This window comes from Atractosteus spatula, assembly GCF_055471065.1.
Source record: "Atractosteus spatula isolate fAtrSpa1 chromosome 10 unlocalized genomic scaffold, fAtrSpa1.hap1 SUPER_10_unloc_10, whole genome shotgun sequence".
Classification (NCBI taxonomy): domain Eukaryota; kingdom Metazoa; phylum Chordata; class Actinopteri; order Semionotiformes; family Lepisosteidae; genus Atractosteus; species Atractosteus spatula.
Window position 1 is genome coordinate 140292 of NW_028296613.1, and position 11252 is coordinate 151543.

General features: G+C 42.4%; 1 non-coding gene across 1 annotated transcript; it reads right to left on the reverse strand.

The window, feature by feature from the left end:
• Positions 1-2298: 2298 nt before the first annotated feature.
• Positions 2299-2370, reverse strand: trnaw-cca (transfer RNA tryptophan (anticodon CCA)). Its single transcript has one exon. It is a non-coding gene; the product is annotated as a tRNA-Trp (tRNA).
• Positions 2371-11252: the final 8882 nt, after the last annotated feature.

The window sequence follows — 11252 nt, forward strand, 5'->3', positions numbered from 1 at the left end:
TATGCTATAGTGAATTTGCAAGTGTCCTGGGGAGGGAAGAGAACTGATATTAAGGAAATACATATTTAAAGGGGATGTAAGTCTTAAATGTGTTTTGTCACATCTGGGTGTTAACTGAATAATTTTTTAGCATTATTTATTGTGTTTTGACTCTATACTTGTGTTTCTCAGGAGACAGCAGAAATATTGATGTTTACATTAATTTTCACATTCCCGGTGATATTGACTTAGGTACTCAACTATTTACTCGTACTGTAGTTTGACTCGTGTCAAAAGTTGAAAATCTCTGCAAACATCAAGATGGCTAAGGACGTGGAAAGAAACTCAATCACATTTAGAGAAGGTAATGTTTAGATCGGATTAATTCGAAGTGTGTCTCTGCGTGCGTTTGATCTACCAACGTTGTGTTTAACTGAAGGACACCCTGAGTGTGGCATAGAAACTAACACATGTCGTATTTTTTCTACATTCACAGATTTTTGGCTAAAGTAAAAACAAATCGTTGTCATTTTCTTGCCAGCTGGCAGTAATTCTTTTGCATTGATAAGAAAGATGAGCACTTTATCTTCCGCAATGTGTGGATTTCTTGAAAAATAAGCTGTGCCAAAAATGAAATGAACACTTTTAAACATAATGCAGAAGCATGTTGTCTATACCAATAAACGGTGCGAGAAGACAGGAAGAAAAGCACCGCTGGGATTTGAACCCAGGATTTCCTGTTTATTAGACAGGAGCTTTAATCAACTAAGCCACAACGACGGCGAAGCAATATCCTTTTACAGCCAATTGCACACACCGCTCTGTCACATCTTCGTTCGGTGTGCGGTGAGCCTGCTCGCTGAGCATGTTGAGAAAGGATGTGCAATGGCTTTTATCCGGCAATTTCATTACCAAGGAGCTCAATATGCTTTTGATGATCTACAGGGTGTCCAGTGCAACACAGGCGATGGACTGCTAGGATTTGGAGCCAGGATTTCCCGTTAACTAGACAGGTACTTTAACCAACTAAGCCACGGCGCCGGCAGAATTCTCCTCTTTTACTGCCACTTGGACACACCGCTCTGTGACACCTGCGTTCAGTAAGCGCTGAGTCGGCTGGCTGAGCACGTTCCCTCCTTTACATTCAATAGGAGCCCCGACACGAAGAGAAATGGCTTTTATTGTGCACTTTTCATGTCCAATGCGCTTGACATCTCCCAAGGGCGACAGAGTTCATTTACGACACTTTTCCTTTCTTTCTTTCTTCTTTCTGTACTCTTTGATGAAACAAAACGAGAAATCATGTAAGGGAAAATGTCTTTTTTCATGGAGAAAACATGCACCAGGAAATGTTGTGTTTAGAAGAAGTGAGTTAACATGAAAAGTGACCTAATTTACCGGAGCAAATGCTCACCTAGCAAGATCTGCTTTACTACTAGAGAGAAGTAGAGTGAAAGACGTGATCATTTCACGCCGTTGTGGAACAAAACGCTTTTTTCTTGGAATTCTAAATCAATTAGAAATTCAGAGCGACACATAAAGGCTTTGTCTGCTTAAAAGTGATGATTTTTAAAAACTGATAAAAATGTAAAAAACACGTTTCTCACGTAGAAATTTAAGATGGGGGTGGGGTATTACTAGTAGCGGCGCTGAACTCACCATGGTGCAATTCAGTTACGTGGCGGGCTAGTGGTTTAATGGATAACGTGTCTGATTTCGGTTTATAAGATTGTCGATTTGACTTCTACCGGGGTTGTGTGATTTAAATCAGGCTCCTCAGAAATAGATGTCCGTTATGTAAATGAACCGCACCTGAAAGCAAACGTTGGGTCTGGGTTCCTTTCTTTCCTGCATGAAATAGCAATCGTTACAAAAAAAAACACCAACTAATGTCCAATAGTCCAATAGTTAGTTATTTAAGTAAACATGAATATACTGTAAGGTCTTGGTACACGGGAGTGGATTTCAACCACAATTAAAAAAGGGCAAATTATAATTACAGGCTTCAAACACTTTTTCATACAAAAGTGACCAAACACTCCCTAACTTTCAGGTTTGCTTGAACCTGTAACAAAAAAGCGGTCTGAAACTTCCATTCTCTGATGTCACTTTCTCTGAAGTCAGACGTGATGTTTCGCGGACGTGCAGTGTGCCTTTCCTCTTGTCGTGTTCAAGATGAAACGCTGCATAAGCTCCTGACTGCGTGTTCTGTACTGTTCTGTTATTTCGTTCAGATTACCTATGTGGTGTACAGATAAAACCGAACAGCGTGGTGTAATTCCCGGGTTTGGCACCAGCAACACCTGCAAACCCATCAGCTGACCTCGACGTGATTTGAACACGCAACCTTCTGATCTGGAGTCAGACGCGCTACCGTTGCGCCACGAGATCACTCGCTACACGTGCTTTTAATTCCCCCAAAGAGAAAAATCAGCGTCCCTGAAATTTTTTTTTTTCATTCTCTCCTGTGAGGAACACCGCAACGAGGGTCTCTTCTTCCCAGACCACAGATTATTCTTCCTGCTCGGCTCTCACACAGGGAGCAGACACACCGTCTCCACTAATGTGTTTACTACATCTATAGATCTGACCCCCTACAGCCCCGATATTGCTGGACAGGATATTTACCACCAGCCTCGTGAACTTCTCATCTTGACCTCTCCCAGGAGGAGCACAATTAACACAGAATCCCCTCTCCATTTAGCATTTATCAAATTGCGTGGATGCAGACATCACTCAGAATCACCTGTATGATTCTCCCAAATTCAGACTGGCTGTGCTTTCAAAAATGTATAGGTGACTAGCTTCCTAACAGTTTTAACAACATTTGAAAAAGGCTGTTGATGCATTGGGCTTGAACTGACCCCGGGTCAACTGCTTGGAAGACAGCTATGCCCGACACTACACCATCAACGCGCACACCACAGAGCCCCTCAGAACATCATACGATAATGCCACTGATATCGGAAGCTTTCTCCAGCATTTGTGATGATTCCACATATTGCGAAGGAATCATGATATTGTTCAATACTGTCGCTAGACGTTCGAATGGGTTTCAGGGCCAGGTGGACTGTTTCCTAGAGAGTCACGAACCGCAGTGGTATTGTATTGCAGTGAGACAACACAATGCCTGCTAGACTATTCATGCTAAATGCCACAGATTGTGTTTGTCCAGTCGTGTCAGTCATCCTGAAGCTACGGAAAGTCAGACGGAAATGTGCTGTAATACTTTCAGGAAGTTAGGATTTGTTTGTGCAAAATCCGAGAACATTGCTCTGTTATCTTATATCTTTGCTCTGTCATCGTCATCAAGGCTCTGTCATCTACTGCTGAAAATGAGCAGTGATTTCTCAGAATGCCCTATGTATCCAAAGGATGTGAACTATGTAATAGTTAAACCTATGTAAACCTAAAGCTATAAGGGGAAGACAAACGTGAAGCGTTACAGCAATGGCATATCATGAGATGATTAATCGCAATTTCCGTAGGAGCCCCATGGTTGCCTGGCAACCGTCAGCTTTGCACAGTGGCAGTATCGTCGCCTATGAGGTTTAGCAGAGGTGCAGTTATTGCGCCTCCGACTTGAAATACACGCGATTTGAAATACAATCAGTGGGAGCAATTTTTGACAGTCTCGTGAGAGGCTGAGCAAGGTGTTTAAAGACAAATTTTGTCATCGTATCATCAAGCACAAAGAAGCGTGTTTTTGTCTTCTCAACAGAAATGTTCTTTAGCTCTTTCAGCGTTATGCAGGGAACAACGTCCGTCGAGATCACCTTTGAGTCAGTGCAAATGTTTGTGAGCCGTCAATTAAATTTTATATTGGTTGTACTGGCGTGCTGCTTGTCTGTGAAACATTAATCTTCTGCTTCTTCATGCCGAGTCATCTGCAAGGGTCGAGTTTATTCAATGTTTGCGCACAGCGCTCCATCAGGAATATTTTGTCCTAGTTCAATAAGGACTTACTGCACGCATTCACAAACCTCACAAACCGATAAAACCGGTTCGCTGGTTAAAATATTTTATTAAATGTGAAAAAAGGTCTGATTGTGAAAAGCTCAAAATGTTAGTGAAAAAATCAGTAACATTAGGAAAAATGAACTGTGGGAGACCCATGACTCCCCATGTCATGCTGTATTTCTCGCTCATTCTACTGGGAGTGGTGCCGTCACTTCTGGATAAAGACTCTCAGTGGTCATTCCAGACAGGTCAGGTATGACTGTGCTTTGCCACAAGAACCTCGGAGATTGTAAGCTGGGTAGTTTCAGATCAGTATTTTATTAAAGGTTCAAGCAAACCCGAATACCTTTGCAAGAGACATTTCAGAATCCTAGTCAAATCCAGTACGATTGCTGGATCCCTCGAATTCGGCTGAACTATACCACAGATCTGCAGTCCACCATTAGAATACTGTAGGTGTGTTGTATAAGCCATACCGCCCAAAATAGTTCTAAAACAGGAGATGCATCCTCGTTTAGGAATGTGGTATAAAGTGAAATGGTCTGGGAAGAGTCCTACGTTTGAACAGTTCAAAATAGACGTAAAGGGGTATTTACGGACTCTTTCGAAATGTAAGAACAAGCTGTGCGGACCTAATCTTTATTTACCTTGTGTAATCGTTTTTCATGAAGTGTAATTGTATTTTAGCATGTGCCCCTGCTGATGTTATTGATAGATTATATGTGCTCTTGTTTGTATTGTATGTATTTTTGTTGTTCAAATAAAAAGTAAAAAACACATCTTTCCGGATGTGGCTGCTGTAAAAATCAAATGACATCGAGGGTGCTGTAGGCAGAGGTCTGAAGCCTGCTCCACAGAAGATCTTTATCCAGAGGTGTTAAAGAAGTCGAGATCTCGCCATGAGAGGGGAAGCATCTCAGAAAAAAGCAGGTGTAGTCATTTCCACGGTCATAACGCCACTAAGTCGGGTGACAAGAGCAAAAGCCACCCGGCTTTCTCCGAGCAAGTAATGAGGCAAAGAGGCCTAGTACGGCAGGTAGCATGGCTGAGTGGTCTAAGGCACTGGGTCAAGGCGTAAGTCTGTTTGGAGGCGTGGGTTCAAATCCCACTGCTGCTAGCTGCTTTTGTTGGGACTCCTCTTCATCTGACTTCAAATGAAAGAGAAGGAATTGCTTTTTGACAATCTTAGGGCAATGGATGTTAAGTTTCTGCAGCTGAAAACACAGGCAAAACTGCTCCATGTGAGGCTTGAACTCACAAGCTCGGCATTACTCCGCCGTGTACTGCTGTATAAGTACCGCGCTTACTGGAAGGTTGCAGAAACTTTGAGAGAACTGTGCTGGAAACGTAAATTACAGATTTCATTATCTGCACATTTAATAACTAGGAGAGATAACTCTTTCGGGTTCTAAAGCTCATAAGTGCACTTTAAGAAGTCTTTGCTTTTGTGAGATGGATCTCCGAGGTGCACCTATTTTCTTATTACTAATGATACCTCTACATTGTGAATTATTTGAAGGAACGTGGCGTTAGTTGAAATAAGCACTGAATGGGTTAAAACCTGCACTCTTTGAATTGCTAAAGCAATACCTTGAGGAGAATAATTCAACATACTTGCGTAGGTCTCTCGGCCACGGACAAGAACGATCAGCTACCACCACTATTATTGTTATTATTATTATTCAACCAGTTGGGGAACAATACAGTCGAACAATCCCACTGTTCTTATTGCAAGAAAAATAACATGAGACCACTGTAAGAGGAAGAGTGTTGTAATTGTTTGAATAATTGATGTCTATTTTTCACTCTTATGGGCAACCCTGTGAGTAGTATAAAGCGACACCTTTCGTCAAACTTTTGACAGGTACCACGCCCCTTTTTCCAGCCAATGGGAGTCAGCGGTGGTTGGCTGTCCCGCCCCCTCAGGAGCCAATGGTGTGTCGTTAAGGATCGGAACTCCCGCCTTCCCCCCCCCGGCCGGTCGGTCGGTCGGTCGGTCCGGAGCCTCAGGGTCCCAAAGCCCCAAGGCGGCGCATCCCTCGCTTTAGGTGTGTGAAAGTGTGTATTGGAAGGGGACCATGTCTGCAGCGGGGTTGAGTGCGCTCTATTATAACCCTAGGAAATCGGGTAGTTATGGCGGCGCGGGGAGTCTGGTGCGGGCCGCGAGATCCTGGGGTGTGAGCAGCGCCAGCTGGGCCGGGTGGCCGAGTGGTTGTCTGGCCAGGCTGCTTATACGCTGCACAAGCTGTGTCTCAAAAGCAGCAGGGTTTTAAGCACACACACACACTGACTGCGTAAAGTCTCACGGAAAGAACTCGCAGGACAAACACCATGTGAAATGTGAACCGCTTTATTTCAACAGTGGGTTTTCAAACACAGAAAACAGTGCAGCATCACTTTTTACACAAGTTACAGACTCCAGTTTGCAAGTATGTGAAATGTGAACCGCTTTATTTCAACAGTGGGTTTTCAAACACAGAAACAGTGCAGCATCACTTTTTACAGAAGTTACAGACTCCAGTTTGCAAGTATGTGAAATGTGAACCGCTTTATTTCAACAGTGGGTGTTTCAAACACTGAAACAACGCAGCACACACGCGTTACCGGCTCCTGTTTGCATTCAACAATTAAATGTTGGTGCGGAAAATTAGTTCGGTACACGTAACCATCACCCCAACATTGCTGAGAAACTTTGAGGCATCTGTAAAAGCATTCATAACCCCCTTCCGCTCCCCATGTCTAAAGCCATGCGAACCACACTGGGCGATCCGATCTAGCAGTGCAAAAAAATTTGCCTGCGTAATCAGCGGGATGGTGTTACCACAGGTTCTGTGCAAAACAGGCTGTATTTTGGAATACACACTGTAGAACCCCCCAGGCTTCCGTTTCTGATCTGAAAACATCAGATCTGCAATAATTTCACTCAAGTTCTTGACATACACATCTATCTCTTTAACAAATTTAAGGACATTAGCATTCGACTCTTTGTTTTGCATATCAAGCTTTGTAGAGAAGTATGTAAAGCACTCTTAGGAAGAATTCAGACGTATACATTTGAAATTCTTCATTCTTCGGACGATGGCACACCAGGGTCTGTAAAACAGAGTGAAAGCTGTATTCACATTTTACATAGATCTTTTTTTTTGCGTCTGTAAAAATAAGAATAGTGTTTCTTTTGCAACGCATCAAAAGTCACGTCTACTAATTTTTCATCCAGCTGTTCAAGTATGGTGTGTACATGCTCGTATGGGGAGCGATCCTCAATTATGTTTTTCAGCAACTGTTTTATGCCCCGCTCAGTGTCATTTGTAATGTTGTACGAACCCAGACACCTGGCGGTGTACAGAACAGCCGATAATATTCGGGCTAAACTGAGAGACTTATAAATTTGTAAAGCGGCAAACGTCACATCTTCAAACCCATCTGTGTAGCCGACAGACAGGCATGTGTGACCCCGCTGCCCGGGATGGTCAATCAAACAGGCCGGGTAGTCATCAACCAGGATCCCCTTTAAACAGTGTTTGAAGATGCAATAAACTACTGCTTTCACAATCTGGGCCATAACATTGGGCTCATTAGGGACATCGTTAACTAAACCTGGTTGGGCATCAGCTTTATTAATATTTGGCCGAACACACAAGCATAGACATGAAACATTCAGTTGTGCCGGTAGTCTGAAGATTGACCCGTCCACATCCTCTTCATTCTATTAAAGGAAAAAGAAAATGAAGGCTTAACAAAATAGACATGCTTTGTACCTAAAATATCGAGCATTTAACGCACTTTTGAGCTAAGGTTTTTCGTTAATATTAACATTTGTAGCGAGGTATCATCGCTAACACCCGGCAGTTCTTCAATATTTGGTACCCCATCTGAACTCACACGCCCGCCGCTGTCACACGTCGCAGAGGGCGGGGTCGGGTTTTGCTAAAAAGAAGACCAAGTATTAAAATGACATACGCTAAGCGCCGATACAAGAATTCCACGATCAGAAAAAATATTTTAGCCGCCTACCTCTTCACTTTGCAGAGCAGCGGACCCCGATGTTTCTCCACACAAAGAAGCCATCTTCGCAGCTCCCAACAAGGGGCGGTGTCTGACAGCTCCAGGGATGTGCTGCGACCCTGTCAGGCTGGAGTGTTTAAGAATATGCGCCAATAGTGTAACCACGCCTACATAACACAAGACATTTTTCAATTGGCTGTGTTGCTTTAGAACGACCCCCCCCGCCATTGTTTTATCGAGAGCGAAAAGTATTCACTTATCAGTTTATAAGTTTTAAACTTTAAAAGTATTAACACACAACGCAAACACACATGATGTATTTGCCCAGAAAATAAATTTTAAACACATGATTACATTATTTTAAAGTTTTTAAAATAATGTAATAAGACACAGCTTATTTTTGATAACACATTCGCAACAGCTTTTTTCGAAAGTTTGAAATAAATTTCCACACACCGCAAGCGTAAAAGTCTTTAAGGTATTAACAGGCAACAAATGATGGGGTGTTGTTCTTTATACTTTAACGGGTTGATCTTAAAGTTTTAAAATCACGTATTTGAGATATTTTGGAGACGTGAGCTGGTGGAGGGGTCACGGTACTTAAAAGCTCTGGAATGCAGAGTGGAGTGGGGGGGTCTAAAATTGACCTCAGCGTGAATGTTTACAAACATTTTATATTCATGTTAAGTTTTCTAATTTACAAGCACCACATGTATTTCACGCAAAAATGTTCTTAACATCGCATCGCGAAAAAATAAAACCTCAAAACGTCAAGCTTGGTTTGTGAACACGTCCCTATAAAGAACAGATACATTTTCTTACAGCGTTAATAAAAAACATTTTGCTTGATAATATTCTTAGCGGTCTGTTGGTGAATCAAACAAAGACACCGCGGCACATTTTCGCCACGTTTTAACAGCTATGAAATTTAGACACCGTTTTATGCCTTAAAATAATATAGATTTTAACATTGTAACAGTCTAAAACGTTTTCTAAAATGTTTCTTAAAATAATTTCTACAGACCAGTACGTGCACCCCCAACGATACCTAAGATTAATGGTTTTATGGGGGGCCATGTGTGTTTCTTAGAAGAGAATGTTTATCGGTTTGAGTATAAGTACCAGCGGTTTAACAGGCGAAGTTTTGGCTGGATTCCAATTCTTACAGTCTCACGTCATCGCCTAACTCGTCAGAATGGATCACGCCGATCAATTACAACAGTCTGAAGATAGTCTATTTACAGACTTAACACTGTTCGACTTGATAGACGAAGACGAGGACTCCACGAATATCAGCGGTATGTATATCTGGCTTATTGTGAGACAATTACAACGTCACGGTGCATGTCTCATGTTAGCTATAGTTACAAAACGTTGTATAATATTTGTATACTAGGCAATATTGATTTATTATAATGGAATTACCAGGGAGTTGTTCCGTAATGTGGTCGTGACTGTGTGTATCCATTCATTTCCATTAGCCCCGAAAACCACAGCTGTAAAAAGACCAGTTACGGCGCAGCACAACACTGGTGAGTAATTACGACAATGTTTTGAATAACGCTTTACAACCATGTGAGTCTTAAAGACACAGGGGTATATACTCCACACCAAAACTCGTATGTGTCTATTCCGCAGACGCGGGCGAAGGGACAAGTCGCTACACATTTAAAAAACCTCGTTTGGGGTTTACGATACCACCGCAAAACCTTGTGGAGACACATGCAGATGTTCACGTCATACCAGAGGGTGCGGGGCATATTATCAGATCGCCTGAGAGAAGAGGTCGGTATTATATAAAACATTATTTTAGCATGGCCATTTAAACGTGTCTATAATAAAAATCCCCACCGTTTTTCTATTTTTTGGTAATTTGCGGTGTTGAGTTCTTTCACTAATGGTATTTTCCCACTCCGTGCAGACCCCGAACCTTCAAAAAATAAACTGCGACGAGCCAACACGTTAACTGGGTCAACGAGCTCAAAACGTCTGAAATCAACAAGCAAAGGTTAATATAATTTAAGCGTGGTCAAGATGTGTTATGATCCACTTACGGTAAACGTTACTTCTTTTGTTAGGATGTTAATTCGCTGAAAGATCCTACTTTGCGTAGTTTTCTGTTTGGGAGTGTTAAAAAACCTTATTTTAAAACTGCTTAGCTTTTAAAGTTAAAAGCAACTGGTCTGTGCGAGGGTCTATAGGCCGTTAACCACGCCGCTTGACCCAGTAGCGCCACCACAGCCCCCAACGATACCTAAGATTAATGGTAAAAGGAAACCGGTGTAACAACATGTCCGGGTAACTTGTTCCATTCACCCGCAGCCCTTTGTGTAAGGATGCGCCACATGTGTGGCGTTTTCATCATAGTTATCGTAGTTTTCTGATTTTGACAGTTTAGATTTCATTGATTGTTGTGTTGAAAAGTCTTTTATTTTTATCACAGTGTAGTTTTCAGATTTTGAGATGGGGAGCATTGGCGTGGTAATAAAAAGTCTTTTTTTTTCACACAGCAGCTGTATCGACGCGCGGCGAAACAAATGTGGCGGAAACCTCAGACCCTAAGGTGGTGACTGCATCGAAGACGGCTGTTAAGACGCTGACCAAAGCCAGACGTGTCAAGCCTGCGGAGAGAAATCATAACGCGCCTAAAGACTTGGTGTTGGGTGATGTGCTAGATTCAGTGCGCGGTATTACACAGTCACTATCAACGGCGATCACTAATGAGGTGTCCAAAAAACGAGCTTTAGAGCGTCTAAGAGTGGTTTTAGCCGGTGTACAGACCTTGTTTCCAAAACAGATCCAGGTTTTCACCGCTAACCTCTTAGTTATAATTTCTACAGAAGATGCCCCTCTAAGCTCAGGATTTCAGACCATGATGATGATATTTCATGCTTCATTGGTGCAAATCCCCGGTGATAAATGACTAAGCATGCGGTCTAAAAAGGGTTTAAAAGACCGACCGCTTGCCACCATCAAGCGTTTGTACATAAATAAAAGAATTAAACTGGCAAAAGCATGTTTGTTGCGTCGTCAAAGATTCAGAGAGAGGCATCAGATTTCCCAAGGGTCGCCCGAACCACGCAATGAAAATGCAGTGGTAGAAAATAACTTAATGCCCGAGGGTGTTGTAGCAGAACAGGATGGCGGTAACCGAGAACCGGTTGTACTGAACGATCTGAATCAGGTTGGTGGCGGTGCAGGGGCGAATAGAGACCCCTTAGTTTTCCTGGAGCGTATACGTAGTTATAACAGGTCTTATAATAATTTTAGAGCAACAGAGCACCATGAAGAATTCCGTTTTGTTAATC